Source organism: Bos indicus, chromosome 9, assembly GCF_029378745.1.
Source record: "Bos indicus isolate NIAB-ARS_2022 breed Sahiwal x Tharparkar chromosome 9, NIAB-ARS_B.indTharparkar_mat_pri_1.0, whole genome shotgun sequence".
NCBI classification, from domain to species: domain Eukaryota; kingdom Metazoa; phylum Chordata; class Mammalia; order Artiodactyla; family Bovidae; genus Bos; species Bos indicus.
The window spans coordinates 5,608,739-5,630,798 of NC_091768.1; positions in this window are offsets into that span (position 1 = coordinate 5,608,739).

The following is a 22,060-nucleotide window of genomic DNA, read 5'->3' on the forward strand; positions in this document are numbered from 1 at the left end:
TCTGTAGTGATTTTGGAGCCCAGAAAAATAAAGTCTGACACTGTTTCCCCATCCATTTCCCATGAAGTGATGGGACCGGATGCCATGATCTTCATTTTCTGAACGTTGAGCTTTAAGCCAACTTTTTCACTCTCCACTTTCACTTTCATCAAGAGGCTTTTTAGTTCCTCTTCACTTTCTGCCATAAGGGTGGTGTTATCTGTATATCTGAGGTTATTAATATTTCTCCCTGCAATCTTGATTGCAGCTTGTGTTTCTTCCAGTCCAGCGTTTCTCATGATGTACTCTGCATGTAAGTTAAATAAACAGTGTGACAATATACAGCCTTGACGAACTCCTTTTCCTATTTGGAACCAGTCTGTTGTTCCATGTCCAGTTCTAACTGTTGCTTCCTGACCTGCATACAAATTTCTCAAGAGGCAGATCAGGTGGTCTGGTATTCCCATCTCTTTCAGAGTTTTCCACAGTTTATATATGTGTTAGTATACTGTATTGGTGTTTTTCTTTCTGGCTTACTTCACTGTGTATAAAATTACTGATTATTATTATTACTGTTTTTATAAGATTGAAAAGTAATGCATTTTGCTTTATCTTATATTAGCTTCAGTGATTTTACTTTTCTGGCACTGACTAGGTTTGCATAAGTGTCTGACATGCAGTTTATTTATAGGAGCACTGTTTTAATTAAATGATATTGTGTAATTATTTTTAGAATAAAAGTAAAGTTGTCTTTTTAATGGCTGAGTAATACTCCATTGTGTATATGTACCACAGCTTTCTTATCCATTCATCTGCTGATGGACATCTAGGTTGCTTCCATGTCCTGGCTATTATAAACAGTGCTGCGATGAACATTGGGGTACACGTGTATCTTTCCCTTCTGGTTTCCTCAGTGTGTATGCCCAGCAGTGGGATTGCTGGATCATAAGGCAGTTCTATTTCCAGTTTTTTAAGGAATACATTTGAATCAGTTCTAATGAGGTGGATGAAACTGGAGCCTATTATACAGAGTGAAGTAAGCCAGAAGGAAAAACACCAATACAGTATACTAACGCATATATATGGAATTTAGAAAGATGGTAACGATAACCCTGTATACGAGACAGCAAAAGAGACACTGATGTATAGAACAGGCTTATGGACTCTGTGGGAGAGGGAGAGGGTGGGAAGATTTGGGAGAATGGCATTGAAACATGTGAAATGTCATGTATGAAACGAGATGCCAGTCCAGGTTCAATGCACGATGCTGGATGCTTGGGGCTGGTGCACTGGGACGACCCAGAGGGATGGTATCGGGAAGGAGGAGGGTTCAGGATGGGGAACACATGAGAAATTTAAAAAAAAAAAAAAAAAAGTAAAGTTGTCTTGCCATCTTTAAATAGGTTCACCCACCATTAGTTTTTCTTAAATGGAGACTTCACATAATCTTAATGAACTTCAATTACCATAATACATTCAGGAAATATTGAGTTCTGGGGTTCATTTTTCCTGAAACTAAATGCCCCCAGGTGGAATTAAAAATTGCTTTTCCCTTTAATGTCTAGCTGTTTAGAGCCAATTTCTTTCACTATTTCTCTGTGAGTTTTAAAGTCAAGGAATTTAAAAATTTCTGGAGAAATCTGATAAATAAATACAGCAATTCTTCAGACTTAGACTTAATGTTACATTAATTCTGAGTAATAAACTCTAACCTTCAGGTTACTGGGTGATAGTTTTATGGTTTTCCTACGTAGGGTTTGTTAGGGCTGTTTTTTCTGTCCTTTAAATATATTTTCTTTTTCAATTCTTCATTACTATTTTTTTCTTTTTTTTTCAGATAATATATATTGCATGAAATCTGGTGAGTAAGTAGTTAAGGCATTATCCCCTGAAAATCAGTGGATTTTACAAATATTAGAAAATATACATTCTTAAAACAGCATACTACACAGAACAGAGCTGAAGAATATCCAGCATTTAGCTCTTATATTATAAGTGCTTTGTGTTAGTTCTTTATTAACATTTTTATTTGAAAGTGACACAGGTGAATCACATTGTTAAAAAAGAAATAAAACAAACTTTGATTAAGATTAAGTAGTCATTATTTTTAGCATATACAGTCATATATGTATTTGTTCATATATTTTACCTGTATATAATCCTCACTGAGAAAGTGGAAGAATGTGAAAAAGAATTTTGACTCATCTAAAGTTTAACATAAAGAAAACTGCTTACATTGATCAGGAGTATTCTCATTGATCACTACATTGTCGGGGTTTGACTTCAATGGTGATCTTCATAGGTCAGCATTTAGTACTGATAATATTTTAAGTCTGTATTAGCTCAGAGTAGCCTCTGAAAGTTGTGCTTTGAAGGTTAACTTACAGATAAATCATTGACTCACTTATTGCCTTTTTCTTTTTCTACCATTCTGCAATAAATTACCTGGTAACTCTTTTACAACTCACAAACTTTAATAGCGAAATATAAATGGGTTACATTTGCAATCGTTTCCTTGTCATATAAATTTAAGAAGCAATGTTGTTGGTTTTTTTTTTATGACACTTTTATGCTAATTATGAGAAAATGCATTTAACTCACTTGTTAAGAAAATCAAGATAAGATTAATTCAACTTGTAAATAAAACAATACTTTATGTGACACATGTTTAAATAACAAAACAATTTATATAAATTATAAGAAATATATCTAAAATGAAATAAAATTAGTATTATACTATAGTGATTTTTTAAAAGCACCATACTTAAATAAAGACTTTCTATTAGATGCTGGGAAGCAAAACTGTCTTTTACTTTGATCACATTTTAGCACTTATGCTTCATAAATATCTAGAGTAAATCGACTTCAGAACTTTTAAAATATATAGACTCATTTTAATCTTGTTTACATTTGCTGATTCTTTTTTCTTGTTCAAATTGTGACATATGTATACGTCTGGACATGTATTCTTTACTTATTTGCTTTATCTATGTATCCCATCTATCTTATTTTCTTGACTTTTGGCTAATAAGGTATCTTAGTTAATAGAAATTTCAGAATTTGAGACACCTGAAAAGAGGTCACAATGACAGTGGAAACATACTCTCAGTTGGTTTATTGCAGGATATGATATTCATGGCAAAGAGCAATTAAGTTGAATAGAAATGCTTCCACTTGTCACATCTATTGAAGTTTACCTAGATTTTAGTTTCTATGCAACTTCACTTCATTTCACTTCATGCAACTTAATATTCCCATATAATTCAATCCACATTCATATACTGCTATTATTATATCTTTATTTTCTGACACTTCTGTTGGTTTGAAAAAATTTTTAATTATATTTTTCCTATAACTGACAAATTAAAGGTGTTTGATAAATATTAAATGAGTTGCAAACCCTGATGGCTCAATGGTAAAGAATCCACCTGCCAATGCAGTAGAGGCAGGTTCAGTCTCTGGGTTGGGAAGATTCCCCTGGAGAAGAATATGGCAACACACTCCAGTCTTCTTGCCTGGAAAATCCCATGGGAAGAGGATCCTGGTGGGCTATAGTTCATGGTGTCACAAAAAAGTTATACACAGCTTAAAGACTGAGCATGTACATATCAAACATTAGCCAAGGAACAGGTATTGTGTTGATGCTTTATCCTTACTTTATTCCAGCTTTATTGAGATATTCCAGTCACACAATTACAATTTGAGGTGAGAACATTTAATATATACTGTCTCAGCACATTTTAAGTATACAATATAGTACTCTATTATTATAATCACATTCTGTATGTATATTAGGTCTACAAAACATATCAATCTTTTAAGTTGGAAATTATAACCTTTGACCAACATTTTCCCATTTGAATTGCTGTTCTTTGGGTTCATTTGTATGAGTGTAGACATTTAAATTCAAAAATCAAATTTCAATGTCCACTTTACATTTAATGTCTGCATCAAAAGAAGTATTACCTGTATAGAGACCTATATAGAAACTTTGAGTTTTTGTCTCTTATAATCTATGACTATAGCGCTAAACATTTAAAGGCATCAGGAATTCCAGGTAGTAATTTGTAGTTATAACTGAAATTAATACCTTCTTTGCATTAGTTCTAAGGTATTGTTTTGACTTAAAATATTGGAGAAGTAATGCTATTTGCCTTTGGAGGCTATATACACTATCAAACAAGAGTAGAAAAGCACCTTTATCCCTTCTCCATCATGTTGTTTCTACTCCATCTGGAATCTTGGGTTCTATGATGCTCAAATATGAATACACTAGAAAAAAATATGCATTAGGTGAAAAATTAGGATGGGGCAGAATTTGAGAGCAACATTCTTCAAAGATAGCCTTCAGAAATTATTTCCACTTTCCTAGAAGCAGAAATAACTTTTTAGAACTAACTTACTGCTAAGTCGCTTCAGCCGTGTCCGACTCTGTGCGACCCCATAGACGGCAGCCCACCAGGCTCCCCTGTCCCTGGGATTCTCCAGGCAAGAACACTGGAGTGGGTTGCCATTTCCTTCTCCAATGCATGAAAAGGAAAAATGAAAGTGAGGTCCCTCAGTCGTGTCCGACTCTTCGCGACCCCATGGTCTGCAGCCTACCAGGCTCCTCCGTCCATGGGATTTTTCCAGGCAAGAGTACTGGAGTTGGGTGCCATTGCCTTCTCCAAGAACTAACTTAAGAAACATGTTATAGCAGGTATATAAATCATATTGGAATTAACTATCAGCAAATGATGAGGAAAGTCAACAGTAATTCAAAATTCTGAAACCAGAAATGTGATTTTGAAATCATTTCAGAGCTAAGTTTCTCTTTTCCATGTACTTTGACATATTCTCTGGGATGTGGTATTTATGTTTTCTTTTTAAATAGCATTTTTACCAGTGGCACCATATAGACAATATACCCTATTCACACTACTTCAAAAGGGCAATAAAAAGTTGCCCTTCTGAGAATAACTACAGCACACTGTGTATGTTTTACTTAAGTGTTGTCTGTTTTGTTTTGTTTTGTTTTAGAAAATTCTAAGGAGAAAATGGGAATTGAGAAAAGGACTACAATATTGATGTCAAATATCCAAGGTCATGCCAATAAGAATGTAGTGTTGCTATGGGCAAAAGAAAATCAAAAACTCCTTACATTGAGAAGTAAGTTGTCATTATAATTTTCTGTTATTTTTAAATGTAGAGCCCAATAGAACATACTTAAGATAAATCAGAGTGGCTGAAGAACTATGGAAGGATGTTCATGACATTGTACAGGATGCAGTAATCAAGAGTTCCAAAGAATAGCAAGAAGAGATAAGAAAGTCTTCCTCAGTAATCAATGCAAAGAAATAGAGGAAAACAATAGAATGAGAAAGGCTAGAGAACTCTTCAATAAAATTACAGGTACCAAGGGAATATTTCATGCAAATATGGGCACAATGAAGGGCAGAAATGTTATGGACCTAAGATAAGCAGAAGATATTAAGAAGAGGTGGCAAGAATACACTGAAGAACTATACAAAAAGATCTTCATGACCGAGATAACCATGATGGTATGATCACTTATCTAGAGCCAGACATCCTGGAATGCAAAGTTAAGTGGGCCTTAGGATGCATCACTATGAACAAGGCTAGTGGGGGTGATGGAGTATCAGTTGAGTTATTTCAAATCCTAAAAAATGATGTTATTAAAGTACTGCACTCAATATGCCAACAAACTTGGAAAACTCAGGAATAGCCACAGGACTGGAAAAGGTCAGTTTTCATTTCAATCCCAAAGAAGGGCAATGCCAAACAATGTTCAAACTTCTGTACAATTGCACTCATTTCACACACTAGCAAAGCAATGCTCAGAATTCTCCAAGCCTGGCTGCAACAGTAGGTGAACTATGAACTTATACATGTTCAAGTTGCATTTAGAAAAGGCAGAGGAACCAGAGATTAAATTTCCAGCATCTGTTGGATCACAGAAAAAGCAAGAATTCCAGAAAAACCTCTACGTCTGCTTTATTGATTACACCAAAGTCTTTGACTGTGTAGATCACAAAAAAAAACTGCAGAAAATTCTGAAAGAGATGGGAATACCAGACCACCTTACCTGCTTCCTGAGAAATCTGTATGCAGGTCAAGGAGCAACAGTTAGAACTGGACATGGAACAACAGACTGGTTTAAATCAGGAAAGGAGTCCGTCAAGACTGTATATCATCACCCTGCTTATTTAACTTATCTGCAGAGTACATCGTGCAAAATGACAGGCCGGATGAAGCACAAGCTGAAATCAAGATTGTCAGGAGAAATATCAATAATCTCAGATATGCAGATGACACTACCCTTGTGGCAGAAAGTGAAGAGGAACTAAAGAGCCTCTTGACCAAAGTGAAAGAGAAGAGTGAAAAAGCTGGCCCAAATCTCAACATTCAAAAAATTAAAATCAAGGCATCCAGTCCCATCACACCATGAAAAATAGATGGAGAAACAATGGTAACAGTGACAGACTTTATTTTCTTGGGCTCCAAAATCACTGCAGATGGTGACTACAGCCATGAAATTAAAAGATGATTGCATTTTGGAAGTAAAGTTACGATCAACGTAGACAGCATATTAAAAAGCAGAGACATTACTTTGCTGACTAAGGTCTGTCTAGTAAGAGCTATGGTATTTCCAGTAGTCATGTATGGATGTGAACGTTGGACTATAAAAAAACTTGAATGCTGAAGAATTCATGCTTTTGAACTGTGGTATTGGAGAAGACTCTTGAGAGTTCCTTGGACTGCAAGAAGATCCAACCAGTTAGTCCTAAAAGAAATCAGTCCTGAATATTCATTAGAAGGTCAGATGCTGAAGCTGAAAGTCTAATACTTTGGCCACCTGATGTGAAGAGTGGACATTTTTCATTATAAAAATTTATGTTGGTGGGAAAGATTGAAGGGAGGAGGAGAAGGGAACAACAGAGGATCAGATGGTTGGATGGCATCACTGACTCAATGGACATCAGTTTTTGTAGTCCTGAGGAGTTGGTGATGGACAGGGAAACCTGGTATTCTGCAGTCCACAGTGTTGCAAATAGTCACACATGACTGAGTGAATGAACTGAAGGGTTAGTGTTAGTCACTCAGTCATGTCCAACTATTTGTGATCCCATGGGCTGTATGTAGACCACTGGGCACCTCTGACCATGGAATTCTCCAGGCAAGAACACTGGAATGGGTTGCCCTGAAAGTCAAATCAATACTTGAGTAAATATGTTTGTGGTTTTGATCACTATAGAAGAGTGTAGATAATTACTGATACCTAGTTCCTGTGTAGATAAATTGGTAGATATATATTTAGAATGAATATATGTTGGTACATATTACATATATACATATAACTACAGAAAAAAGAAAAATGTAAATGTAATAACCAACACAAATGGATGAGGGAGGAAAAGTGCTGAACTATCTTCTACTATTTGTTAATATCCTTGACCAAGGTCCTCATTTTGTTTATTCTTTATTTTGAAAAACTCTCTTTCAGTTTTTAAGAATAGTTAACTAATGAAAAGCCATGCCTCCCATCAATATCAATTTATTCACATTTTGAAGCAATGTTTGAAATTATTAACTTCATTGCTATCTGCTTTGAAATGAAAAATTGACTGAAATGGATTTGATAATCCCTACTTGCTAAAACAGATGTTAAGAAAAGATTTCCCAACTATCTGTGCATTATATAGCTTAAATTTTAATATTAATAACTTTCTTTGACAGCCTTCTAGAGATAAGAAAGAAAGCCTCACTGTTTAATATAGCTCTTTGTTCACTGTGTGTATGTGTTTTCCTGTACCTGAATACAAGCCCATAAGAACAATAAGAGCAAAGAATTCATACACTGCTTATATCTATGTGCTAAAATGACTTTTATTTATATAAACTTTAAATTATCTTCTTATACATAATTCATATAAGGCCATATACAAAAATTTGAAATATAATATATGGAACATGCACAGTATATGATTTATAACATTCTTAGGAATCTCATACAGATTAGTGAGTAACTCTCTCTGGGGCTGGGAATGAAGACTGTAGAATTGGGTGCTTTGGGTGCATGTAAATCACTTAAAGGAGAATGTGGTATTGCAGCATGTTCACACTACATTACAGGATACTTCTGAGAATAGCACTGCAGCATGGAGAGAACACCCAGAACATATTCACGGGACTGAAGAAAAGCCACATAGTCAGCATTCCTTGAATGAATGAAAAGTAAATCCTGAACAGATGAAAGGAAATGAGCTTTCGATGTTTCTATTAAACTTCTGACTGAATTTGAGTCAATTTTGCTACATTATAATATGTTATTTTACATTATATGAAGGAAAAATGTTGGCTATCCGTGTCTGTTAAACATTAATGTGAAAAAAGAAGTCATAAGGTAAAATTTTGCCATAAAGTGCTGGGACCAGATGCCATGATCTTAGTTTCTGAATGCTGAACTTTAAGTCAACATTTTCGCTCTCTTCTTTAAATTTCATCAAGAGGCTCTTTAGTTATTCTTCACTTTCTGCCATAAGGCTGGTGTCATCTGCATATCTGAGGTTATTGATATTTCTCCCAGAAATCTTGATTCCAGCTTGTGTTTCTTTCAGCCCAGTATTTCTCATGATGTACTCTGCATAGAAGTTAAATAAACAGGGCGACATTATACAAACTTGACGTACTCCCTTTCCTATTTGGAACCAGTCTGTAGTTCCATGTCCAGGTCTAACTGTTGCTTCCTGACTTGTATATAGGTTTCTCAAGAGGCAGGTCAGGTGGTCTGGTATTCCCATCTCTTGAAGAATTTTCCACAGTTTATTGTGATCCACATAGTCAAAGGCTCTGGCATACTCAATAAACCAGAAATAGATGCTTTTCTGGAATGCTCTTGCTTTTTTGATGATCCAGCAGATGTTGGCAATTTGATCTCTGGTTCCTCTGCCTTTTCTAAAACCAGCTTGAACATCTGGAATCTCATGGTTCATGTATTGCTGAAGCCTGGCTTGGAGAATTTTAAGCATTACTTTACTAGTGTGTGAGATGAGTGCAATTGTGTGGTAGTTTAAGCATTCTTTGGCATTGCCTTTCTTTTTCTTTTCTTTTTTTTTAAAATGTTCTCCCAAAACTTTTATTTTTTTTTAATTTTATTTTATTTTTAAACTCCACAATATTGTACTAGCTCTACCAAACATCGAGATGAATCCACCACAGGCACACCCATGCTCCCCATCCTGAACCCCCCTCCCTCTCCCCTCCCCATACCCTCCCTCTGGGTCCTCCCAGTGCACCAGCCCCAAGCATCCAGTATCATGCATCGAACCTGGACTGGCGACTCGTTTCATACATGACATTATACCTGTTTCACTGCTATTCTCCCAAATCTCCCCACCCTCTCCCTCTCCCACAGAGTCCACAAGACTGATCTATACATCAATGTCTCTTTTGCTGTCTCGTACACAGGGTTATTGTTACCATCTTTCTGAATTCCATATATATGCGTTAGTATACTGTATTGGTGTTTTTCTTTCTGGCTTACTTCACTCTGTAGAATAGGTTCCAGTTTCATCCATCTCATTAGAACTGATTCAAATGTATTCTTTGTAATGGCTGAATAATACTCCATTGTGTATATGTACCACAGCTTTCTTATCCATTCATCTGCTGATGGGCATCTAGGTTGCTTCCATGTCCTGGCTATTATAAACAGTGCTGCGATGAACATTGGGGTACACGTGTCTCTTTCCCTTCTGGTTTCCTCAGTGTGTATGCCCAGCAGTGGGATTGCTAGATCATAAGGCAGTTCTATTTCCAGTTTTTTAAGGCTCTATTACAAAGCTACAGTTATCAAGACAGTATGGTACTGGCACAAAGACAGAAATATAGATCAATGGAACAAAATAGAAAGCCCAGAGATAAATCCACGCACATATGGACACCTTATCTTTGACAAAGGAGGCAAGAATATACAATGGATTAAAGACAATCTCTTTAACAAGTGGTGCTGGGAAAACTGGTCAACCACTTGTAAAAGAATGAAACTAGAACACTTTCTAACACCATACACAAAAATAAACTCAAAATGGATTAAAGATCTAAATGTAAGACCAGAAACTATAAAACTCCTAGAGGAGAATATAGGCAAAACACTCTCCGACATACATCACAGCAGGATCCTCTATGACCCACCTCCCAGAATATTGGAAATAAAAGCAAAAATAAACAAATGGGACCTAATTAAACTTAAAAGCTTCTGTACAACAAAGGAAACTATTAGCAAGGTGAAAAGGCAGCCTTCAGAATGGGAGAAAATAATAGCAAATGAAGCAACTGACAAACAACTAATCTCAAAAATATACAAGCAACTCCTACAGCTCAACTCCAGAAAAATAAATGACCCAATCAAAAAATGGGCCAAAGAACTAAATAGACATTTCTCCAAAGAAGACATACAGATGGCTAACAAACACATGAAAAGATGCTCAACATCACTCATTATCAGAGAAATGCAAATCAAAACCACTATGAGGTACCATTTCACGCCAGTCAGAATGGCATTGCCTTTCTTTGGGATTGGAATGAAAACTGACCTTTTCCAGTCCTTGGCCACTGCTGAGTTGTCCAAATTTGCTGACATATTGAGTGTAGCAATTTCACAGCATCATCTTTCAGGATTTGAAATAGCTCAACTGGAATTTCATCACCTCCGCTAGCTTTGTTCATAGTGATGCTTTCTAAGGCCCACTTGACTTCACATTCCAGGATGTCTGGCTCTAGGTGAGTGATCACACCATCGTGATTATCTGGGTTGTGGAGATCTTTTTTGTATGGTTCTTCTGTGTATTCTTGCCACCTCTTAATATCTTCTCCTTCTGTTAGGTCCCTACCATTTCTGTCCTTTATTGAGCCCATATTTGCATGAAGTGTTCCCTTGGTATCTCTAATTTTCTTGAAGAGATCTCCAGTCTTTCCCATTCTATTGCATTCCTCTATTTCTTTGCATTGATCACTGAGGAAGGCTTTCTTATCTCTCCTCCTTATTCTTTGGGACTCTGCATTCAAATGGGTATAGTTTTCCTTTTCTCCTTTGCTTTTTGCTTCCCTTATTTTCACAGCTATTTGTTAGGCCTCCTAAGATAGCAATTTTGCTTTTTGCATTTCTTTTTCTTGGAGATGATCTTGATTCCTGTCTCCTGTACAATGTCACATACCCCCATCCATAGTTAATCAGTTACTCTGTCTATCAGATCTAGTCCCTTAAATCTATTTCTCACTTCCACTGTATAATCATAAGGGATTTGATTTCAGTCATACCTGAATGGTCTAGTGGTTTCCTCCACTTTCTTCAGTTTCAGTCTGAATTTGGCAATAAGGAGTTCATGATCCAACTCACGGTCAGCTCCTGGTCTTGTTTTTGCTGAATGTATAGAGCTTCTCCATCTTTGGCTGCAAAGAATATAATCAATCTGATTTTGGTGTTGACCATCTGACAATGTCCATGTGTAGAGTCTTGTCTTGTGTTGTTGGAAGTGGGTATTTGCTATGACCAGTGTGTTCTCTTGGCAGAACTCTATTAGCCTTTGCCCTGCTTCATTCTGTACTCCAAGGCCAAATTTGTCTGTTACTCCAGGTGTTTCTTGACTTCCTTCTTTTGCATTTCAGTCTCCTATAATGAAAAGGACATCTTTTTGGGGTGTTAGTTCTAGAAGGTCTTATAGGTCTTCATAGAACCGTTCAACTTCAGCTTCTTCAGCGTTACTGGTTGTGGCATAGACTTGGATTTTCGTGTTATTGAATGGTTTGCCTTAGAAACGAACAGAGATTATTATGTCGTTTTTGAGATTGCATCCAAGTACTGCATTTCAGACTCTTTTGTTGACTATGATGACTACTCCATTTCTTCTAAGGGATTCCTGCCCACAGTATTAGATATAATGGTCATCTGAGTTAAATTCACCCATTCCAGTCCATTTTAGTTTGCTGATTCCTAGAATGTCCATGTTCACTCTTGTCATCTCCTGTTTGACCACTTCCAATTTGCCTTGATTCATGGACCTGACATTCCAGGTTCCTATGCAATATTGCTCTCTATAGCATCGAACCTTGCTTCTATCACCAGTCCCATCCACAACTGGGTGTTGTTTTTGCTTTGGCTCCATCCCTTCATTCTTTTTGGACTTTTTTCTCCACTGATCTCCAATAGCATATTGGGCACCTACCAACCTGGGGTGTTCATCTTTCAGTGTCCTATCATTTTGCATTTTCATACTGTTCATGGGGTTCTCAAGGCAAGAATACTAAAGTGGTTTGCCATTCCTTTCTCCAGTGGACCACATGCTGTCAGACCTCTCCACCATGACCCATCCATCTTGGGTGGCCCCATATGGCATGCCTGAGTTTCATTGAGTTAACAAGGCTGTAGTCCATATGATCAGATTGCCCTGTTATATGTGACTGTGGTTTCAGTCTGTCTGCCCTCTGATGCCCTCTCTCAGTGGCTACCATCTTACTTGGGTTTCTCTTACCTTGGACGTGGGGTATCTCTTCACAGCTGTTCCAGCAAAGCACAGCTGCTGCTCCTTACCTCAGATGTGGGGTAGCTCCTCTATGCCACTTCCCCTGGCCTCGGCCAGGGAGCTGAAATGAAGGCAAAAATAATGTCTCTCAAAATATTTCTGAATAGTCAATGAAACTTACTGTTTTAAGAAATCAGTAGGCACAGATGTTTCTATAGTAACCTTTTGCAAGGAGAAATAGTGAAATCACAATAAAAAAAGAAGCACATACATTAATATACATAAGGAGAAACGCTGGATCCAATGAGTAGTCATTTTGTCGATTCAGATGTAATAAATGGAGAATCAATTTTCTTTAAAGCAAAGTCTATTTTTGAGCAGTTACTCATTGAGAGTAGTAAGTCAGGTTTAATGGCATGGTTTCAATATTTTCAAAACATATCTGAATTGTTTAAAGATATTATTCCTGTACTTTATTTTTATTTTCCTATGTATTATGTGTATGCTGCTGCGGCTGCTGCTAAGTCGGTTCAGCGGTGTCCAGCTCTGTGCAACCCCATAGACAGCAGCCCGCCAGCCCTACCCAGTTCCTGGGATTCTCCAGGCAAGAACACTGGAGTGGGTTGCCATTTCCTTCTCCAGTGCATGAAAGCAAAGAGTGAAAGTGAAGTCGCTCAGTCGTGTCCGACTCTTAGCGACCCCATGGACTGCAGCCCACCAGGCTTCTCCATCCATGGGATTTTCCAGGCAAGAGGATTGGAGTGGGGTGCCATTGCCTTCTCCGTTTTTCTTTATTATTTTACTATAAATTTTAACTTTCAAAATTAGAAGTCAATCTTTCCTTTTTTTTTTTTTTTTCAGCTGAAATTCTGATGCAGTGTATTAATGAACTTTTGACATTGGTTGGACTTTACATAAATGATTGTTAAAACTAGTATAGTTTGATTGCTTTGAAAAAGATGGACTCTTCTCCATTTACCAATGTCTCACACATCTGAACTCCATCCAGACACTAAAAGGCCTTGAACTGATTCCATTGACTTTGACTTGTGTTGAGATAATTCAAATGATTGTTATTTCCAGCTCTTAGCCACAAACTTCCTTTAAAGTTTATAAGCTGCCAAGTTTCTTTTAAATTGTGCAATGAACAAATATGGCAAGTAAGGGAGGAAAGAGTACCAGCTTTGGTTTGACCAAAATTTGACCAGATTTGACCAGAGATTTGACCAGAATTGTTGGTGTTAACCTCTTGCCAGCTATGCAGTATTGGGTTGTTACCTATTGTAGATTATTTTTCAAAATGTTTGAAATATATGCTTAGTCACTCAGTCGTGTCTGACTCTTTGTGACCCCATGGACAGAGCCCACCAGCCTTCTCTTTATAATGGGATTGTCCAGGCAAGAATACTGGAATGGGTTGCTATGCCCTCCTCCCGAGAATCTTCCCAACCCAGTGATCGAACCCAGATCTCCCGCACTGCAGGCAGATTTTTTTACCATCTGAGCCAGCAGGGAAGCCCGTGAATAATAGAACGGGTAGCCTATCCCCTTTCCAGCAGATCTTAGGAACCCAGTCTCCTGCATTGCAGGTGGATTCTTTATCAACTGATCTACCAGGGAAGCCAATTTGAAATATATCAGGTCCTAAAAAGAAACAGAGCTTACAAGCATAAATTGAACATATTTAATTCAGTTCAGCAGGCACTTATTAACCATTCAATTTAAGGAGTATACTGTTTCCAACGTGAAGAATACAGTGATAAAAACCCATGAGCAATGAAATTAATAACTAGTAAGGCAAATAAGAAATTAATAACTAGTAGGGCAAATGCACTTTCATGCATTGGAGAAGCAAATGGCACCCCACTCCTGTGTTCTTGACTGGAGAATCCCAGGGAAGGGGGAGCTTGGTGGGCTGCCATCTATGGGGTCGCACAGAGTCAGACATGACTGAAGCGACTTAGCAGTAGCAGCAGCAGAGCAAATAAGATGTTAGATATCTCAATCGAATATAATAGAATCAATTACCTAAGACAAAGTAAATCAAAGCATCATGTGATGATGATAAAGTTGGAATTAGTCATTGTTTGGCTGTATGTTGTTCTTAAATACATGCATAATCTCGATTTTCACTTCTAGACAGAAGTATATGCTAAGTTACAAGTAATAAGGTTATCAAGCATTTTCCAAATGAAATAATGTTTTTATGGCTCAGAACAAAAATTGGAATTCAAAATTTTGAATAAGTATGAAGTTAAGTGATCAGTTGCAAGTTGATAATCATCCAATTATCACATTAAAAACACATTATAAAAGTTACATTATGGGACATACTCACTGAGAATGCTGTCATCCAGACTAGGGTAGCCTAAGTTTTTTTGATAACTTATGACTGTGATCATCGCAAGTTTTCTTCTCTCCACTGTGATAGGATACTTATAGAATCTTCTCTTTTCCTGATGTCACCTTATATTGACCTGAATTATAAAACGTGCATCTAGATAGTTCACTCTAACATTTTTTCTCATTTTTGCATATTGAGTGTTTGAGAGAGCAGGCTGCCTAATGATTTTGCATAGATGAATTATTTTATTTTATTACAGTTGCAAAATAATTGTGCAAGACCAGAAACTTGACCAACAAAAAATCATATTGTGCTTTATATTCTTTGTTGCAAATCATATACTTTGATGAGGTCATTCCTTTCAAACTAGTAAATATTATTTTACAAGTCATCGTGTTCACTTATAGTTTCTCTTTATGAATTCCTTCAGTTCGGGTTTGAGCTTAAAGCTTACCTTATGAAACAGAGAAGAAACTAGATTTTTTTTTTTTTTTTTTTTTTTGCTTCACACTCACTATTTTTCCTATGGGTTACATGAGACAGATACTTAATGTTATCTTCCCACTCTGTCCATTTACAATATTTTTCTTTCCATACCTTTTGTCTCTGTGATGTCCCCTCATGTATCTTAATATCTTAGATTTCCAGCAGAATGAAAATCCCACTTAATAAGAAAGAAGTTCTGATAAGAAGTAACACCATGCCTTTCATATAGTAAATTTACAGGGATGGAGACGGAAAATTTACTAGAAAGTACTACAAGATATTGAAAGCAGTATCCATTTCTCTGTGACGTCAAGGACTCTGAAGTATCTTTCTTTCACCAGAGCAGAAGTGCTAACCCTCATCAGGGCAAGAGAGACTCCCCGAAAGTGAAAAGCTCAAATGGATTTTCAAAGCCAATATACTCCAGTTGCCATCCACCTGTAAATACTCAGCACATCAGTCAATGCCCTAAATACCCTCAATGAGGACATGCTCTGAGTGAGCATTGAAACATCTTTGGAGTTCTGTTTCTAGCCTATGTTCAAACTGCTGCTTAGCTATATATTACCTTTACATAAAGTGGTCTTCTGGCTCATACAAGTTGCGTGTAAGGGGTCCTCAGCCTTTTGTTATTCTTATACATAGATTTCTCACAAATTAACAGTACTAACCAGCCATATGATTTTTGTAGGCACATTTCCTCCACATCTTTCAATGCCCTGACTTGATATTCCTTAACTGCCAGTTTTAGAAACTTTTTAAAGTGGAAAATGTCACATAAAGTAAATAGTCTCTGATTAGTAGTATTATTTTGAATGATTTGTCATTTTAGATGCTACATTAATATGTGCTTAATTAAATTGTATTTCACAATGACTCATAAAATTATTCAATTCAAAATAAGGCTTCTATCAAAATTGTCTTCCCACAAATTGAGAAACAAGGCAAAATTATAAAAATTAAAATTAAATCTTCAGTTCAGTTCAGTTCAGGTCAGTTGCTCAGTCGTGTCCAACTCTCTGCAACCCCATTAATTGCAGCACGCCAGGTCTCCCTGTCCATCATCGTCTCGCAGAGTTCACTCAAACTCACGTCCATCGAGTCGGTGATGCCATCAATCCATCTCATTCTCTGTCGTCCCCTTTTCCTCCTGCCCCCAATCCCTCCCAGAAACAGAGTCTTTCCCAGTGAGTCAACTGTTCACATGAGGTGACCTAAGTACTGGAGTTTCAGTTTTAGCATCATTCCTTCCAAAGAACACTCAGGACTGACCTCCTTTAGAATGGACTAGTTGGATCTCCTTGCAGTCCAAGGGACTCTTAAGAGTCTTCTCCAACACCACAGTTCAAAAGCATCAATTCTTCGGCGCTCAGCTTTCTCAACAGTCCAATTCTCACATCCATACATGACCACTGAAAAAACAATAGCCTTGACTAGATGGACCTTTGTTGGTAAAGTAATGTCTCTGCTTTTGAATATGCTATCTAGGTTGGTCATAACTTTTCTTCCAAGTAGTAAGCAGCTTTTAATTTCATGGCTGCAATCACCATCTGCAGTGATTTTGGAGCGCCCCCCCCCAAAAAAAAAAAAAAAAAATAATAAATAAATAAAGATTGATACTGTTTCCACTGTTTCCCCATCTATTTACCATAAAGTGATGGGGCCAGATGCCATGATCTTAGTTTTCTGAATGTTGAGCTTTAACCAAACTTTTTTACTCTCCTCTTTCACTTTCATCAAGAGGCTTTTTAGTTTGACTTCACTTTCTACCATAAGGGTTGTGTCATCTGCATATATGAGGTTATTGATATTTCTCCCAGCAATATTGATTCCAGCTTGTGCTTCTTCCAGCCCAGCGTTTCTCATGATGTACTCTGCATAGAAGTTAAATAAGCAGGGTGACAATATACAGCCTTGACCTACTCCTTTTCATATTTGGAACCAGTCTGTTGTTCCATGTTCAGTTCTAACTCTTAGGCGTTTGTGATTTAATTTGCTCTATTTTGGCTTTGATTTTTAATGATAAATTTCAATATCTTCCTTCCTGTGTGAAAACTTTCATTAAATGTACTTCATTAAAAGTTTGCATGAAACTTGTTTATTTTGGGGTGCTGAAGTATTTGAATATATATATATATATATGTATATATATATATATTTATATATATATTTACTTCTTTGGCTGTGCCAGGTTCTTGTTGCACCATGTGAGATCTTTATTTGTAGCATGTGAAACCTTAGTGAAGGCATGTAGAATCTAGATCCCTGATCAGGGATTGAATCCAGGTCCCCCGCATTGAGAGTGCAGAGACCTAGCCACTAGACCACCAGAGATGTCTTTAACCTCCTCTTTAACAAGGATCAGGCCAATGAAAATTATGAGCACAGGTCAGGTATTTATCAGATTTTCTAGCAGGTTATGAAGGGGATTCCTTGGCACATTTTTCCCACTGCTTCTTCGTCCTGTGCATCAGTTCCTCTCTCTATCTAGTTCAGCGTTTGATTGGGCAGGTCATCATCTTTCCACTTCCAGAAATTTTGCTTGAAACTGTTTACCTTAGATTGGGACTCAAACCTGTGTTGCAGGGACTCTGTTCTATGCTTAGTCACTCAATCATATTTCACTGGGACCTGAGCCCAAGCAATACTCATGGCACCTGGTTTCAGGACCTAATGAAGCTCAGGCTCTTGATGTCTCATTGCAAAACTATTCCATGACAGACACAGCAATAGGTAAGAGGTCAGTTCAGTTCAGTTCAGTTCAGTCACTCAGTCATGGGGACTCTTTGCGACCCCATGAATCGCAGCACGCCAGGCCTCCTTGTCCATCACCAACTCCCGGAGTTCACCCAGACTCGCGTCCATCGAGTCAATGATGTCATCCAGCCATCTCATCCTCTGTCGTCCCCTTCTCCTCTTTCCCCCAATCCCTCCCAGCATCAGAGTCTTTTACAATGAGTCAACTCTTTGCATGAGGTGGCCAAAGTACTGGAGTTTCAGCTTTAGCATCATTCCTTCCAAAGAAATCCCAGGGCTGATATCCTTCAGAATGGACTGGTTGGATCTCCTTGCAGTCCAAGGGACTCTCAAGAGTCTTCTCCAACACCACAGATCAAAAGTATCAATTCTTCTGCACTCAGCCTTCTTCACAGTCCAACTCTAGATTTGTTCAGATTGAGAGAGAAGCACACACCAAGAGTGTGGGCCCTCACAGAGGGCAAGTGCTGTGACCATGGAATGTGGTTTGGTTAGCTTTTTTTATGGGCTGGGTGATTTCATATGCTAATGAGTGGGAGATCACTCCAACAATTGGGGAACCACCCACTCCTTGGTCTTTTGATAGTGCCTTGGAACTGTCCTGGCACCTCTCGGTGTGTCATTTAGCGTGCAGATCGAGAATCAAGGCCCTCCTGTTTCATGCTTTTTCCTGATCCTCGTCCAGGCCCATAATGTTGCCTCTACAATCTTCTGGAAAGACAGGCAGAAAATAGCTAGCCCTTGGGAGGGGAATACTGTATAATATCCAATCCCTCTAGATATTCAGGCATTCATCTTCCACATTTCCTACAACATGTGCAACAACAGCACCTGTCAGTGAACCTGCTAGGGTGGGTGACAGGCACGCAATGCCTGCTAGGAGTGCATCTGTTGGTGGCATCCCTTCCAGGGCAGTTCGACTTCCACGGATAATGCTTGCCACTTTGGGAGTTAGCCTTGCAGGCTGTTTGGGCCCAAACCCTTACCACACTTCTCCCAAAGTTACAAGCATACCCCTGGATCAAATCTCCACTCCACTTTTATGGAACACCTGGTCTATTGCCTCTTAGCAATTTGTTTTAAAGCCACTTACTCCTACAACCAGGACCCTGCCCCCTTGTAGGCTCCACCATGCTTATTATTAAAATATTCCTCATGCCCCTAACAAGACCAGATAAACGACTCCTTTGTCATTGACTCTGTTATTACCTAAAATGGGTCTATGACAATGAAATGTTTACCATTGGAAACACCCTAAGCTGTTTTTATGGAGGACTAGGGCAGGAAATCAGTGACTTATATTCCCACAAAACAATAAGAGGATAAGGAACCATGGCTATTTTGCCAGGTTCCCAATCTCAGGGCACAGGCTTGGATGGCTTTACATCATGATATCTATCCCCATCTGTGGTGGACAAACCAGCAATGAGTTAAGATTACAACTCCTTAATCTTACCCAGCATTAGTCGTGCTGGAGACCTCTGGGATGCCCAACTCCAGCCTGAGGGTCCTAGAAGGTTGACCTGCCTAGAACATCCTAGGGATCTGGTCCCCAGGAGGTTGTCATACCTCAGCCTGCTTGGGGATCCACCAGCCCAGGGTCCCAGGAGGTCGACCTGCCTCGATCTGCCTAGGGATCTGGTCCCTGAGAGGTTATCACACCTTAACCTGCTCAGGAATCCGCCAGTCCATGGGTCGCAGGAGATCAATATGCCTTGACCTGTCCAGGGACTCAATTTTCAGGAGGCCGACCTGCCTTGATCTGTCTGGGATGTCAATCTCCAGGAGGCTGTCATGCCTCAAACTGCCTGAGGATCTACACCCTGACCTGGGGACTCCTGGCTATCAGGTTGCAACAGTACTTGGTAGGATAAACTTTAAAAAGTCTCATCCCTAAGGAAGCCCACCCAAAAAATAGAAGACCTATTCGTTTTTGTTTTTGTTTTCCTTTTCCTCTCTTTCATAACTGTCTTTCAGATGGGAAATAACCAATCCACTTCCTAACAGACACACTTCAGATGCATCTTTGATAACTGGAAACTGTTTGGTCCTCTAATTCTAAGGAGAAGTCGCTTAAAATCATTTTGTGCCACTGCATGGCCACAGTATCCTCTGAGGGATAAGGAACATTGGCCTGAGGATGGGAGTTTAAATTAAAATACCATCCTGCAGCTAGACTTATTCTGCAAAAGACAAGAGAAAAAAATAGAGATTCCCCTATGTCCAAATTTTCTTCTGACTAAGAGATATGAAGGAACTCAATCTTAAGTATGGGGTTGTTGTATGCTCTAAAAGTGAGCCTACTAGGCAAACAGTGTTAGGCACAGACAACCAAGAGAAGGAAACCGCCATGAAGGCTAACCTCCCATGGCTCGTGAGTTGCCTGGTGCTTCTTTCTTATATCCAAACATGCCCCCATATCTGGGAGCACCCCCTCCACAGAAGGCAACTTGAGTATGTCTCTTAGTTGAACTGGAAGAAAATTCAGACCAACCCAGTTCCATAAGCCCTTCTCACTCTTAGAACTAAGACAGATCAAACAAAGACCTGGGAAGCTATACAGATGACCCAGGCAAATATATAGATACATTCCAACATATTACCTTTTCATTGACATGACGTGGAAGGGCATCATGGTCATATTTAGTCAAAATTTATCTGATCCTGAGTATGCTAGGGTCTTAAAGGAAGCATGAAGGTATGCTATAGGGTTTCACATGTCAAGTGATAAATACCCATTTTGGAAACTGTGGTCCTCTTCTCAGATCCTAATTGGAGTTATAATGTCCCTGAGCACAACTGGAAAAGGGATCTTTTTCTGATCTGTGTAAAGGCAGGACTAAAAGCAAAAAAATAATCAACTATGCCCGGGTCTCAACAATGACTCAGGAGCCCAATGAGAATACCATTGCCTTTCTGGAAAGGCTAAAAGGGGCCCTCCAAAATTTACCAATCTGGAATTAGAATCTTATGAGGGACAGGTGATTTTAAAGGACAAATTCCTGTCCCAATGTTCATAAGACATCAGAATAAAGTTACAACAGCTAGAACAGTGGTACCCTGCTGCCTCTTTAGATGAGATGATCCAGACAGCCACCAATAATTTTATAAAAGAGAACAGCAGAGGGAGGCCAAGGCCCAGGCAAGGGAGACAAAGAAAAAGACAAGGCATACCCAGATGCTGTTCGCCCTCCAGGGAAGCCCTATGGCAAACCCTGAGTTCTTAAGGGACAAAAAGAAAGAAAGGGAAGTCACTCAGTCATGTCCAACTCTTTGCAACCCCATCGGCTATAGCCTACCAGACTCTTTCATCAGTAGAATTTTCCAGGCAAGAGTACTGGAGTGGGTTGCCATTTTCCTTCTCCAGGGGATCTTCCCAACCCAGGGATAGAACCCCGGTCTCCCACATGGCAGGCAGAAACTTTACCATCTGAGCCACCAGGCAGCCAAGGCACAAGATAAATGCCTAGTCTGTAGACAGGCGGGACATTGGGCCAAAGAGTGTCCAAACTGTGGAAAGTCTCCTAAAACTGCTTGCTACAAATGCCATCAATTGGGACATTGGTTGACACTCTACCCATGGTGCCCAAGAGCCTCAAGATCAATCTCCAAGCCTTTCCTCACGATGATTCAACAGGACTGTAGCAGCCTGCTTCATCCAGCTCACCTGTCACAGATAACCATGACGGGGCTGGATCCAAGGGTGCACCTGGGTGTGGCAGGTAGGTCCGAGAATTTCTAGGTTGACACAGGGGCTACTTACACTGTCCTGACCACCTGCTCGAGAGACTTCTCCTCCCAAACCTGTGCCATTTTGGGTGTTACAGGAAAAACAATTACAAAAAGATTCCCCTGACCACTTTGTTGCTTGGATGGACAAATATTTTCCCACCAGTTTTTGAGGGTCCCTGAGTGTCTTACTTCCTTTTTGAGAAGAGGTATTTCCCTGCCTTTGAAATCTTGCATATATTTC